Raw genomic sequence first — 12,246 nt, 5'->3', positions numbered from 1 at the left:
AAACTATCCTTCCCTTTTTTTCATTTCAGAATATATGATATTAATAAACATTTTTGTTTTAGTAACATTCTACAATGTCATTTTTAAAGCATTCCTGTTTGTAGAAAACATTTTTGAAAATATAAAATGAAAAAGAAAAGGTTTTAAAAATTATTTTCAAGAATGAGAAGAAAGTGTACTAAAAAGTATTCCTTATAACATCCTTTTATTTTCTTTTAATGTTTAAACATGTATTTTCTAGAACATGTTAGAAAATGTATTACTTGAAATAAATGTTTATTTTCTTAATATTCTAGAAAGTATATTTTAGAACATAAAATTAAAAGTTTGCTTTCGAAAAGATATTCTAAAAAGATATGTCAAGGGAAATTTTTACAAGAAAAGAAATGGAAGAAATTGAGGGAGTAAACTATATTAATTTAATTGGTAAGATGGAGTATATAGAGTGAAAGCAGTGTATAGTTCCAAATAAAAGAATTAAAAGAGGAGTATATAGAGAAAAACATGGAGTGTAAATAGTTGGAATCCAAAATATTTAACCTAAGACCAAAACTTCTGGACTTGATTCGGCAACCCATTTTCACCTAGTTGGGCTTATTTGAATTATGTACATTCTAAATGAAGTAAAAATAAACGTACATGTTTTGTATGGATTTGGTGTTTGATACAATATATTTTTAATATATACATACTTTTTAATTTATAGATGCGTGAGATATTATGGTATTATGGTATAAAAGTATCCAAGCATGCACCAACTAAAGATTTTAATGGACTTGTATTTGAGAAAGAATAAATGTAGAAACGGAAATTTCTTCCTGCATCCCCATATTTTCTTTCTGTAACCATAGTCTTTAAAATATCCATAATACCCTTGCAAGTAAATTATTTTTTGTTTTACAATTTATATTTCAGATAATGTAATCTATCTGTAAATATTCAGATTATACGATCCTAAACGAAAAAAATATTATTTTTTTATTCCGAATTGAAAAGAAAATAAAGGTAATTATAGTTGAATTGAAGGTGCAACATGAAGTGAGTGAGTGAGTGATGAAAGATGGGGGAAGAGAAAGTTATAATGGGGTGTTGATGACTATGACACGAGACCCAAAGCGAACCCTAAGATGAACAAAAAATCTTCATTTCGCTTTTTTAACAATTCAACATTTTCTTCGATCTTTTATTACTCCACTGTGCATCACTCTTCTTTATCTTCAAATTGCAAATGCTGGTACATTATGCGACAAAAATAAGGGGCCCTGGCAGAAAGAAAAAAAAAAAATTGAAATACGGATGAATTTGGAAGGCATTTAAAAAATCAATGCATTCCAAACTTTACAATTCTCAAATGTATTTGAAAAAATCAATGTCCATACCCGTTTAGAAAGCTCGAAATACATTTTAAAAATTATTGTGTAATTTGGAATGTCTTATTTTTTTTTTTTTAAATAATGATATTTTGATTCATTTTTTTATTTATTTTTAACCTATCATTCTAATCATTTTTCAATTATTTATTTTAAATTTTTTAAGTAATGTGATGTGATGATCTAAAATTGATGAATTAATAATGGATAAAAAAAAGTTGATTAAAATATTTTATTTTTTTAAATACATTTCAGAATATATAATCCAAAATGCAACATTTACATTGAATTGTATAATTTTAAATGTATAAATTAATATTTTTAAATTTTAGATTATGTAATCCAAAATATCCACATATTATACAGTCAAAAACTATAATTTTAGAATAAATATAATTGAAATTTTAGAAAAGGAAAGGGGGGTGTAGGAAGACAACAAAGGGATTGAGAAAGAAATTCCCTGCAGAACGGTGAATTGAATAAGCATGTGAAAGTGAATACTTCTGTATCAGGAAAAAAAAACCTCTTTGGAAAACAAAGGAACGAGTATTTTGCAAGACTTGGACACTGGATTTATGAAAATTGCTTTTAGAAAAAAAAAAAAAACATATTTCAAAGCACAAAAATATTGATCTGCAAATCTTAAATGTTATAGAAGACAGGCTATTACTTCCTGCACTCCCATAACTTCTTTGTGCGCCTTCTCAAATTTTCAAACATGGCTTTTACCCTTCGTGAAACTTACATCTGAATTATATGTTTTAGAAATGTTTTGAAACAAGTTTTGTAGAATTTTTGTAATAAGATTTACAGAGCAAAATTTTAGAACAGAATTTCTGGAATAGAATCTCCAGAATGAAATTTCTAAAATGCATAACAGACTTTCAGGAATAAAATTTCAAGAACGCATAGAGGTACTGTTTTGCAGAAATACAAATTAATTCTTGATGAAAACATACAAAACAGAGATGCAGTTATTTACAAATTTATGGATAGCACACTCACATAGGAACGAGCGAATTACAAAGAATTGATCAATGTGCAAATTATCAACCCTATCACTCCAACCTCGTAGCCTACAATAACGACTTTCTTGGCTTTGGATTCTACTTTATCTACACGGTAATAAACAATATACTCAAACGCCTTCAACATTGAACAATTTGTTGTCTTACCAAACCACAAATAAAATGGAGTCTTAAAACGTGTGTTATTATGATGACAACTTCAACCTAATACCTTTTATCCAACCCAGATTGAGAAAAAAAGATACACCTTGCTCTCTCCAATAAGACCTTGTTCATACTTTCTTGTAGGATCTTGTGTACTAAACTATATTTATAATCTAATAATTTAATTCGTGCTATAGAGTGTGGTTCTTATTAGTGGGGTCTATTGGGTTAAACTATGTAACAATGTTCATTCTTATAAGTTGGTGTACTAAAAATTAGTTGCTTATTTAATATTTTTGTTTAGTTTATTGAAAGTTCATGAGTTTTTTTTTTTTTTTCTAACTAACTCTTAACAATCTTGTAACGCTCTTCATAAGAACATGTACCTCTCTTGCAGTGAAGACTTTTGCATGGCATAATAAACGAAATGATTCATTCTTGCTATCTTATTGTGTATTCTTTGTTTAGTTGTCTCCAGTACATGTGATTCACAAGTTGTGTTGCACTTGTTCTTCCATCGTTTATGAGCTCATATAACATGTTGTGTACAACAATTTGGTATTAGAGACACTTTTGTTGATCTTTGTTCATTGTTTGTTATCAAGATTGTTACAAGATAGAGTGCATTTCCAAGACGGATAAGTCTAATGGAAAAAATACTTTCAACCTTTGGAGGATTAAGATGAGTTCTTTAGTCAAGGGTAAGTGGGCACCACTATTCGGTAGCATGTTAAACATAAAGAGACATGTGCACTACCATAAAACAAACTTTTCACGTTTATTATTTTGGGTCTTTTATGTCTACTATAGGTCTAACATAGGTTCAGAAGACGTAAATTACCTATGTTGTTTATGTCTGTTCTTGATCACTCAACATAAAAGTTGATAAGCTATTCAAAAATAAAAAAGGCAGGTGGCCCTCTCCTTCCTTTCAAACAATCCACACCAAATCTTCCTTCTTTCTCCTTCATTCTTCACGTCATTATTGGTTCACTACAAATAAAATCAAAATTATCTAGAGATAATTACATACGGATTTTAATCTATTGATAAATTAAATTTTACATATGGATTTTATATACAAATTTTCTTTTATAGGTAAAATTTCTTTATATATATATATATATATATATATATATATATATATATTTCATATGTAACTATAAATTAGTTCTTTCTCCTTTTTCCATATGTAAAATCCATATGTAAATAAAGGCTAACCTTTCATACAAAATTTATATACGATTTTTAAATAAAAAATATAAAAAAGTATGAAACAGGATTTTGAAAAATAGAACATCTTTTGTGACTTTGTTCATCATTTTCAAAAAGCCTTGAAGTATATGTTCTCTCACTCCTACTCATTTTGCGTCCTGCTCCTCAAGTTAAAATGAACTCGAGTACAAAGTAGACAGATAAACATGGAAGCAGGTGTTGATAGGCGTCATTGGTGCTCTCCAACAACCGTTTTCGTCGAAAGGTGGCGGCATCTCCCCTACCATGAAGTCGATGCTTCTCCGCTCCCTCAAGGATCACTATCAAGAAGTCGATGGTTCTCCGTTCCCTCAGGGATCACTATTCAGAGTCTTTGTATGCTCTTTCTCACTCTTTTTGTCTCTTAGGGTTTTACTCTAGGTTTAGACATTGTGCATCGCAGAAAGTGAGTCCTTTGTCACCGTTGACCATCGTGAAGGGAGCTCTAAATTTACAAGGTCTAGTTCTTAAACACAACTATGGTGAGGAAGAGGCAAGTGTCTACGTCATGTGATGCTTGGCCCCCGAGGATGAAGATTCTACCATGGACCAGCTCTTCATCCATGTTGACGTCTCCAAACCCTCACAGAAGAAATCGTTGATTTTACATTGGGGTTTGTACAAGGATGCTTTGGGGATTCACTCTGCATCCACGAAGCCTAAGCTCTAAGACTATGGGTTACCTCCTCATCGCTTTATAATTACTATGTTCAAAGGTTAGGTAATCATAAATAATCATCCATCTACTAACTTGTTTCCCAAAAACCTTGTTTCATTTGAGCAATTTGATTGGGAAATAGGAGTAGTGTTGCTTGTGGGTCATAACTTTATTCTCTCATTGCTTGTGGGTCATAACAAATGATAAAAAGTATTGGTTTCACATAGTGTCTTTCGTATTTGAAGACATGGATAATCGAAAATTACCCTACAAAGCTTGCTAGATCTGGTCTTCGCTAGAGCTCACCAGATTTGGTCTTCGTTGGAGCTTGCCAAATCTAGACTTTGTTGGAACTCGCCAAATTTGGTCTTCACATCATTGCTCGTTTTAGTGAGTTTTCATGAAAGAGGTGCGGCTGTTGTTGAAGATTCACATTATTGGATTGTGTATGGGAAACGATGATTCTAGATCTGGCACAACATGCATGAGAGACCAATCACCCATTCATCCTCTAGTATTTGTTCATCCTCTTCGAATCTCCTTTCGCTTAGTGTGCTCTGTTAATAAAAGAGTCGTTGATTTGGACCAATCCCTTGAGCTTCAACTAGTTGTCGAGCCCTTCGGTTCCCGTCGCCATAGGTAGTCGTGTTTCAATCAAAGTTGCCCTAGTGTTGTTGGGTGTTTTTGGGGTTTCAGGTTTTTGGAGGAAAACCTATATTGGGAGTGAAATGGAGAAACACCACTATCGTCACTGCTGCATTTGGGTATGGGTTTTTGTTGGAAATGCAGAAAACCTATCGTACGTATTGCTATGAAGAATGAGGCATTGTTTTTGGGTTTTAGAAAACTCAAAATTTACATCTTACCCCCTTATAATAGACGTAAATATTAAAATTTACATTTGTTACTGGGGCATTAGACGTAAATTTTGAACAATTAATTAGAAGTATGCCATCAATCCTTTTTTACATTTATTCCCTATGGGTTAGACGTAAATAGGCAAACATGATATGCCAGTTTTGTGTTAATGGTGTTAGAGTAGATGTGGGAAAAAAACTCATTTGATGATCCTTTTATCATTGTTAGACAATGTACTCTATGAGATTGTGGAAGAGAAAGCCCTTTTAGAATTGTGGCTAAAGCTATAGAAACTCTTCATGACAAAGGCCATTTGTAATAAGCTTCTTTTAAAAAGAAGGTTATTTAAGCTCGTACGGAAGGTATATTGCATAATGGCATAATTCATACATTAACCAACATAATATATGTCCTAGAGATTAAAATAACATTATATCCCTATTGTAGCCTTGGACATATTGCATAAGAGATTTAAGTCAATTCATTTTTTGAAATTGAACGAAGGGTTGAATAAAACTCTAACTTTATTCAATACCAAATGATGTGTTTTTAAACTCTATTCTGTTCAATGGCTTATCTAAGACCCTAAAGTAGTGGGGGCAATTTACTTTTTAAATAATAATTATCATCATGCATATGAAGAAAAAGACATATGTATCTATTCAAATAAATTGCATACCTTAATGATGTCCTCTACGTGATTTCATGTTTTGAAATCATTGAATGATCAACTCATTGTCAATCTTATTGAGCACATCTTTCTTAATATAAGTCACTGGACAATCATTCATCCATGCACTCCTATTCGATTATGCAACCTATTTTTCACACTTTTCATGGCAGAAAAGTCTCTTTCCATGATTATTGTGGCTACGAGCAAAATCATTGCTAACTTCAAAATACGGTAAACTAATGGATAAAATATGTCTTCTAGTTTCAATTAACTTCTCAAAAATATTTAAGATTTCGATCAAAGATGAAAATTCTAAATTACAATGCATATCAATGATGTAAGTCTCAAGTTGATTATCAAGCATCACTAAATGAATTATATATAATTCACATGGATAAAACTTTGTAAATTCAATTAGCCTTGCCTTATCAAAATAGAGAATAAATTGGTTGGATTCAAACAATCCAAGCAAAGAAGCAACTAAATATTTGTCTTTGTAAAAGGATCATTAAGTTCCTGAAGTTGCATGTCCACAATAGTATAAAATAATTCAACATGATAATGATGGTTAGTAGTGATGTCGTGAGATTTACCTCCACGTTGTGATCTCCCCTTAGAAAAAATGTCTTCCATATTAGGAATGTTAACGGAATGCTTATTGCAAAATAAAATTATTGCCTGCAATAAAGACTCATCCATTATCCCTCATAGTTTGCAATTGTAATTAGAACAATATAATAAATTATGCTTGATTCTTCATCCAAACATACATAAGTATATATTATTTGGGTCAATTAAAAGCATAATTTATTATCTTAATGATCAATCGATTAACTTCGAAAGCAATGATTTTGAAAATGTGATCAATGTTAGTTCTAACTAACTTCTAACAATCTCATAAGGATTGATTGTATGTGTTTCCAAGTTGCATAGTACTATTGACAATTATACACATTTCATAAAAGAAGGTTGTATTCATTTTTAGCTTTATTATTCGTGCTTTGTTCTTCGTCTCTATTTTGGTACATGTCACTATTATGTTTCAAAGTTCGTTCAATGTTCTAGAATTCAATTAAGTACTTGGTGCATAATATTTAGTATATTGTAAGTATTGATTTACTTAATAAGATTCTAAAGTTCTATCCCAATCATGTAGATGAAAATATCAAGTAATGAAGAGTCGACAAATATTTTTTATAACTATACTAATTTGAGAGAAACCTAACATTATACAAAACATTTCATTTTAATGAAGATTTGGAGGTTATAAATTCTAGTAATTTACACATAGCGGAGGTTTTTTAAACCTCTGGTAAGTATTAGGGGTTTTAAAATGAACCCCAGGAAAATATCATTTCCCTCCACATTCTTTTCACAAACCCTCTTTACATTTTTTATTTTCACAAAACCTTTTTACCATTTCATTCGTACATTCGAAAAACAAACATATTATTCAAATAGACATAAAATTGTATGTCTAGCAATCATACATCAAAAAATTCACTTTAAACCACTTTCCTCAAACTTCAAATCTTCATCTCTCAATCTCAATCTCAATCTCAGTAAAAACATTTTCCTCTGTAGTTTTAGCTCGCAATTTCCTTCTTTAGGTCTTCACTTGTCTATTATAGCTTCCAAATGATAATGATTTTCCCTTTGTTTTTTAAGGTTTTTCAATTTATTTCACTTTATCATTAATTTATCACTTTGCCACCTTTGATGTTTGTTTCTAATAAGAGATCCAGTTTTAGGTGTTACATTTTTCGAAATCTAGATGCGTCTAATACTGGTTGCTTTTCCCTTTTAGTGGCTTTGCATCTCCATTGTGGGTTTGGTTGATTGTGGTTACTTCACAGTTGCTTTGCATGTTTGTAGTTGTTGTAACATTTATGTTTCAATTTCAGGTGAAATAGAGTAATTGGTGTAGGAAGCGATTCTGATTGTAGCAGTACTTGTGCTACGGTGGCAGAAGGTGGATTGGTATAATCATCTGTTGGGTCTACATGCTTCTCTCGAACCTGGACTAGAATAATCACTTATTCTCCTCTAAAAAAAAAGAATATAATCACTTTTATGTACAAATATTTTATTTTTCCTCTCACTTTCACACAATTCGTGTGGATTAGAATCCACAGTGATGAATAATGTAGGAGAGAGTGGAGATTGCGTTGTGTATGCATCGCAAAAAGGTTGAATTAGATGAGATGTTTGTGTTATTACTCCAATGGAGAATTGAAGAATGTTTTTCACGTTTTAAGGAGTGAAAATGGAGTTGTATTGTATTGTATGCATCATTATCAGCTCATAGAATGGATCTGACACAATTGTCCCTACTTAGGGGTTTACTTGGATTCCTACTTAGTAGTATTTAAATTTTGATTATTTATTATTTTCTATACATGTTTCATCTTCACAAAACAAACAATTTCAATTAGGTTAATATTCAGAAAGATTCTAATATGTTAAAGCTAATTGAATTTTAAATGGATTGATTGATAAATTATCAAAATTTTAAACTTAAGATAAATTTGTCTCGATTTACACAACGATTCACACATATATAACTAGAATAACTTATTATGCTTTGTCTTTTTTCTCAACTAATTAATCTTCATAAATAAATTTTATATATATATATATACTTTTAATCCCATCAAATAATTTTGTCGTAAACATAGTAATGTGAATGTGGTCACATAAAAAATTAATAACCACTAATTTTTACATGTTTTTTTGTACAACAAATATTATCGAAACCATTTAGTTTTAATTTCATCTGTTAACTAGTGAGGTAAATATTTACGAAGACATTATTGCAGGAAGAAGATAAAAGTCATATTGGACTATTTTAAGAGATGAATTGATACAAGGACAATATTAAACTATTGTAGTTGAGGCACCAATGGTTTTTTATTTTTGTCAGTATTCTAGCTCTGATATAAAAGCTATAAATTTGAAGTTGCAATATAAAATTGTTATGCTTACGTAGTAGTAGCAATATCATAGGGGTATATTTCTGGTTGTTATAGCAACTTATTATGGTATACTGATATTTAGTTTAGGTGTTAAATTTAAGACTCATATTAGAGTCCTTTTTGGATATGTTGTATGTTCTATGTATACGAGATTTCATGCATCTAAAAGTTTAAATTTCTATCCAACACTTATATACTTTTCATATGTGATCTCAATTAAATACAATATGCATTTCACTTTACATTTCAGTTAATTTTAATTTTGCACTTATTATTTAGTTTTTACTAATTTGTTTTTTCATATTACTAGAATCCCCCAATTTTTACTCTGAAATCGACTAATTAAACTGATTTCCTTGTACAACCAAGATTTATCACACAAGAATTGGAATCTCCCATTGACTTCAAATTTATAATTGTTTGTTTTTCTTGGAGAGCAACACTTGTTTATGCCGTTGAGTTAGTTTTTTTTTTACCAAGGTAGGACTTTAGTTTGGAAAGTTTGTCAACAGAGAAGGCAAGACTTGAGTAAGTAATGCTTTTCAACATTTTACTAAATACATTTAGGATAAGGCATGATATTAATGATTGGTTTTGTCTCTCTAGATAACATAAATATGATGTTTGGTATTTAACAACAATATTTTTAACAGTTTATTTTATATACATGATATTTAGCAACATTAATGATTGCTTTTGTGATTTGTCCCTATTGATAATCTCTTTTTGTGATAATCTCTTTCTACTTTAGATAGGAGCAAAATTCATATTCTCCTTTGATATGTATGTTATTCTTGTCTTGAAATGATGTATCAATTTCTTGACTTGAACAGACCTTATTCTCAATGGACAAATCTTGGATAGAGATGGCCAAAAATACACCTCAATATATGGAAGGACTGAACACATTTTTGGGCTTTTCATTTGCTAATAGTAATGTGAGGGAGGAGATAGTATGTCCATGTGCAAAATGCAACTTTAACAAGTGGCAATGTCGTGAAATAGTGTATGAACACTTGATTGTCAAACAAGGCTTGAGTAAGTAATGTTTTTCAACATTTGACTAAATATATTTCGAATAAGGCATGATATTAATGATTGGTTTTGTCTCTCTAGATAACATAAATATGATGTTTGGTATCTAACAACAATATTTTTAGCAGTTTACTTTATATAGATGGATATTTAGCCATATTAGTGATTGGTTTTGTGATTTGTCCCTCTAGATAATCTCTTTTTTGTGATAATCTCTTTCTACTTTAGATAGGAGCAGAATTCATATTCTCCTTTGATATGTATGTTATTCTTATCTTGACATGACATCAATTTCTTAACTTGAACAGACCCTATTCTCAATGGACAAATCTTGGATAGAGATGCTTAGAAATACACCTCAATATATGGAAGGATTGAATACACTTTTGAACTTTTCATTTGCTAATAGTAGTGTGAGGGAGGAGATAGTATATCCATGTGCAAAATGAAACTTTAACCAGTGGTAGTGTCGTGAAATAGTGTATGAACACTTGATGTCAACCATTTTCCAAAAGAATATACAATGTGACTTCTACATGGGGATAGAAGAGAAGAAAATGTGACAAATGAAATACATGTAATGCTGTATGAAAATGATGAAATATTCCTGCTAATAATCCAATGTGTGACATAATTAATGATGCATTTATGTATGATTAATATAACGATGACATGGTGGATGATAGGGAACGAGTGTAGAGTCAGGCCATAATATGAATGATGATTTAGGAGTTTTTTGTTTTCAATTGATGCAAGATGGTCAAGAGAGTTTATATGAAAGGTGTGATAAATATTCTAAACTTTCTTTCTTGATCAAGTTGTATCACATCAAATGTTTATGCAAAATAACTAACAAGGAAATGTCCATGGTATTAGAGTTGTTAGCAAATGCATTTGAAAATACTAAAATTCCAAGCTCAATCTATGATGTGAAGAAAACATTAAGAAACTTGGCCTTTGTTACACAAACATCGATGCTTATCCAAATGATTGCATGTTGTACTTAGGAGAAGATGCAAATAGGGAATTTCGTAAGAAATGTTAAACATCTAGATGGAAGGCAAAAAAAAAAAGAAGGTACAAGTGACAATCGTATAAGTAATAAAATAAAAAATGATTCTTGCAAGGGTTTTGAGGTATTTTTCTTTGAAGCGACGCTTACAAAGGATGTTTATGTCTTCTAAAATAGTTGAGCATATGCAATCATGCATCAAGAAGTTCAAATGAAGGCATTTGACATTAAACATCCTTAATTTGCCTTAGACCCTCGAAATATGAGACTTGGTGTGGTTACTAATGGTTTAATCCATATGGCAATCTAAGCATTAGTAATAGTATCTGGCCAATTGTACTTATATCGTAGAATCTTCCCCTTGGATATGTATGAAATAAAGTTCATTTATTCTCTCCATGATCATTCTAGGAAAGTGAGCTCTAGGAAATTATATTGATGAATATTTACAACCACTAATAGAAGAGTTCAAAGAGTTATGGAGCATGAACATCAAAACTTTTTACTCATGGAAATGGAGTGTTTGATATGCATGCAACCATATTGTGGACTATTAGTGATTTTCCAAGTCTTGGAACCCTATATGGATGGAACACTTACTAGGTTGGCATGCCCTAGATGTAATTTTGACACAACTCCTAATAAACTTCTTAAGGGTGGTAAATTTTGTTTCATGAGTTATCGTCGTTGGTTATATGGAAGGCATAGAGTTAGACAGGCTCAAATGAGATGTGATGGAACTATAGAAAATAGAAATCCACATGTGGTAGTGTTAGTGATGAGTCCATCTTTAAAGGAATAAGCCATGTGCATGCGATGAAGGCTTCCATGGATATTGATGAAGGTGCAAAAGTAAGAAGATACAATGAAGAGAAGGTGAGACAATGGTGCTTAGAAGGACCTCTCAATTGAGGTTAGGCCAACGCTCAAGGAAGGAGGCTAAAGGAAGCCATTAAGGGGATCTCTAGCCTAAGTTGATTCACAAAAGGAGAAAGGTCTGAAGTCATCTCAACAAAGTTCGTCTATTATATTCATGAATGGTTTTAGAAGACCTAGAGCTCTCTATTTATAGGAGAAAATGAGAGCTAGGTTGTCTAGAAAAAAAAAAGAGGGAAAAAGAATTTAGAAAGTTGTATTTGGAGACAAAAGGAGAGCATGTGCAAGGTGTTAATGGGTTCAAATTTTGTATATTGGAGAGTGACCCTTGGCCTAAAACACAAAATAGTGGAATGTTTGGTA

Source organism: Vigna unguiculata, chromosome 2 (genome assembly GCF_037176805.1).
Source record: "Vigna unguiculata cultivar grain cowpea cultivar isolate G323 ecotype 2 chromosome 2, ASM3717680v1, whole genome shotgun sequence".
NCBI classification, from domain to species: Eukaryota; Viridiplantae; Streptophyta; class Magnoliopsida; order Fabales; family Fabaceae; genus Vigna; species Vigna unguiculata.
The sequence above is the reverse complement of the archived record's forward strand: the minus strand, read 5'-3'. Positions refer to the sequence as shown.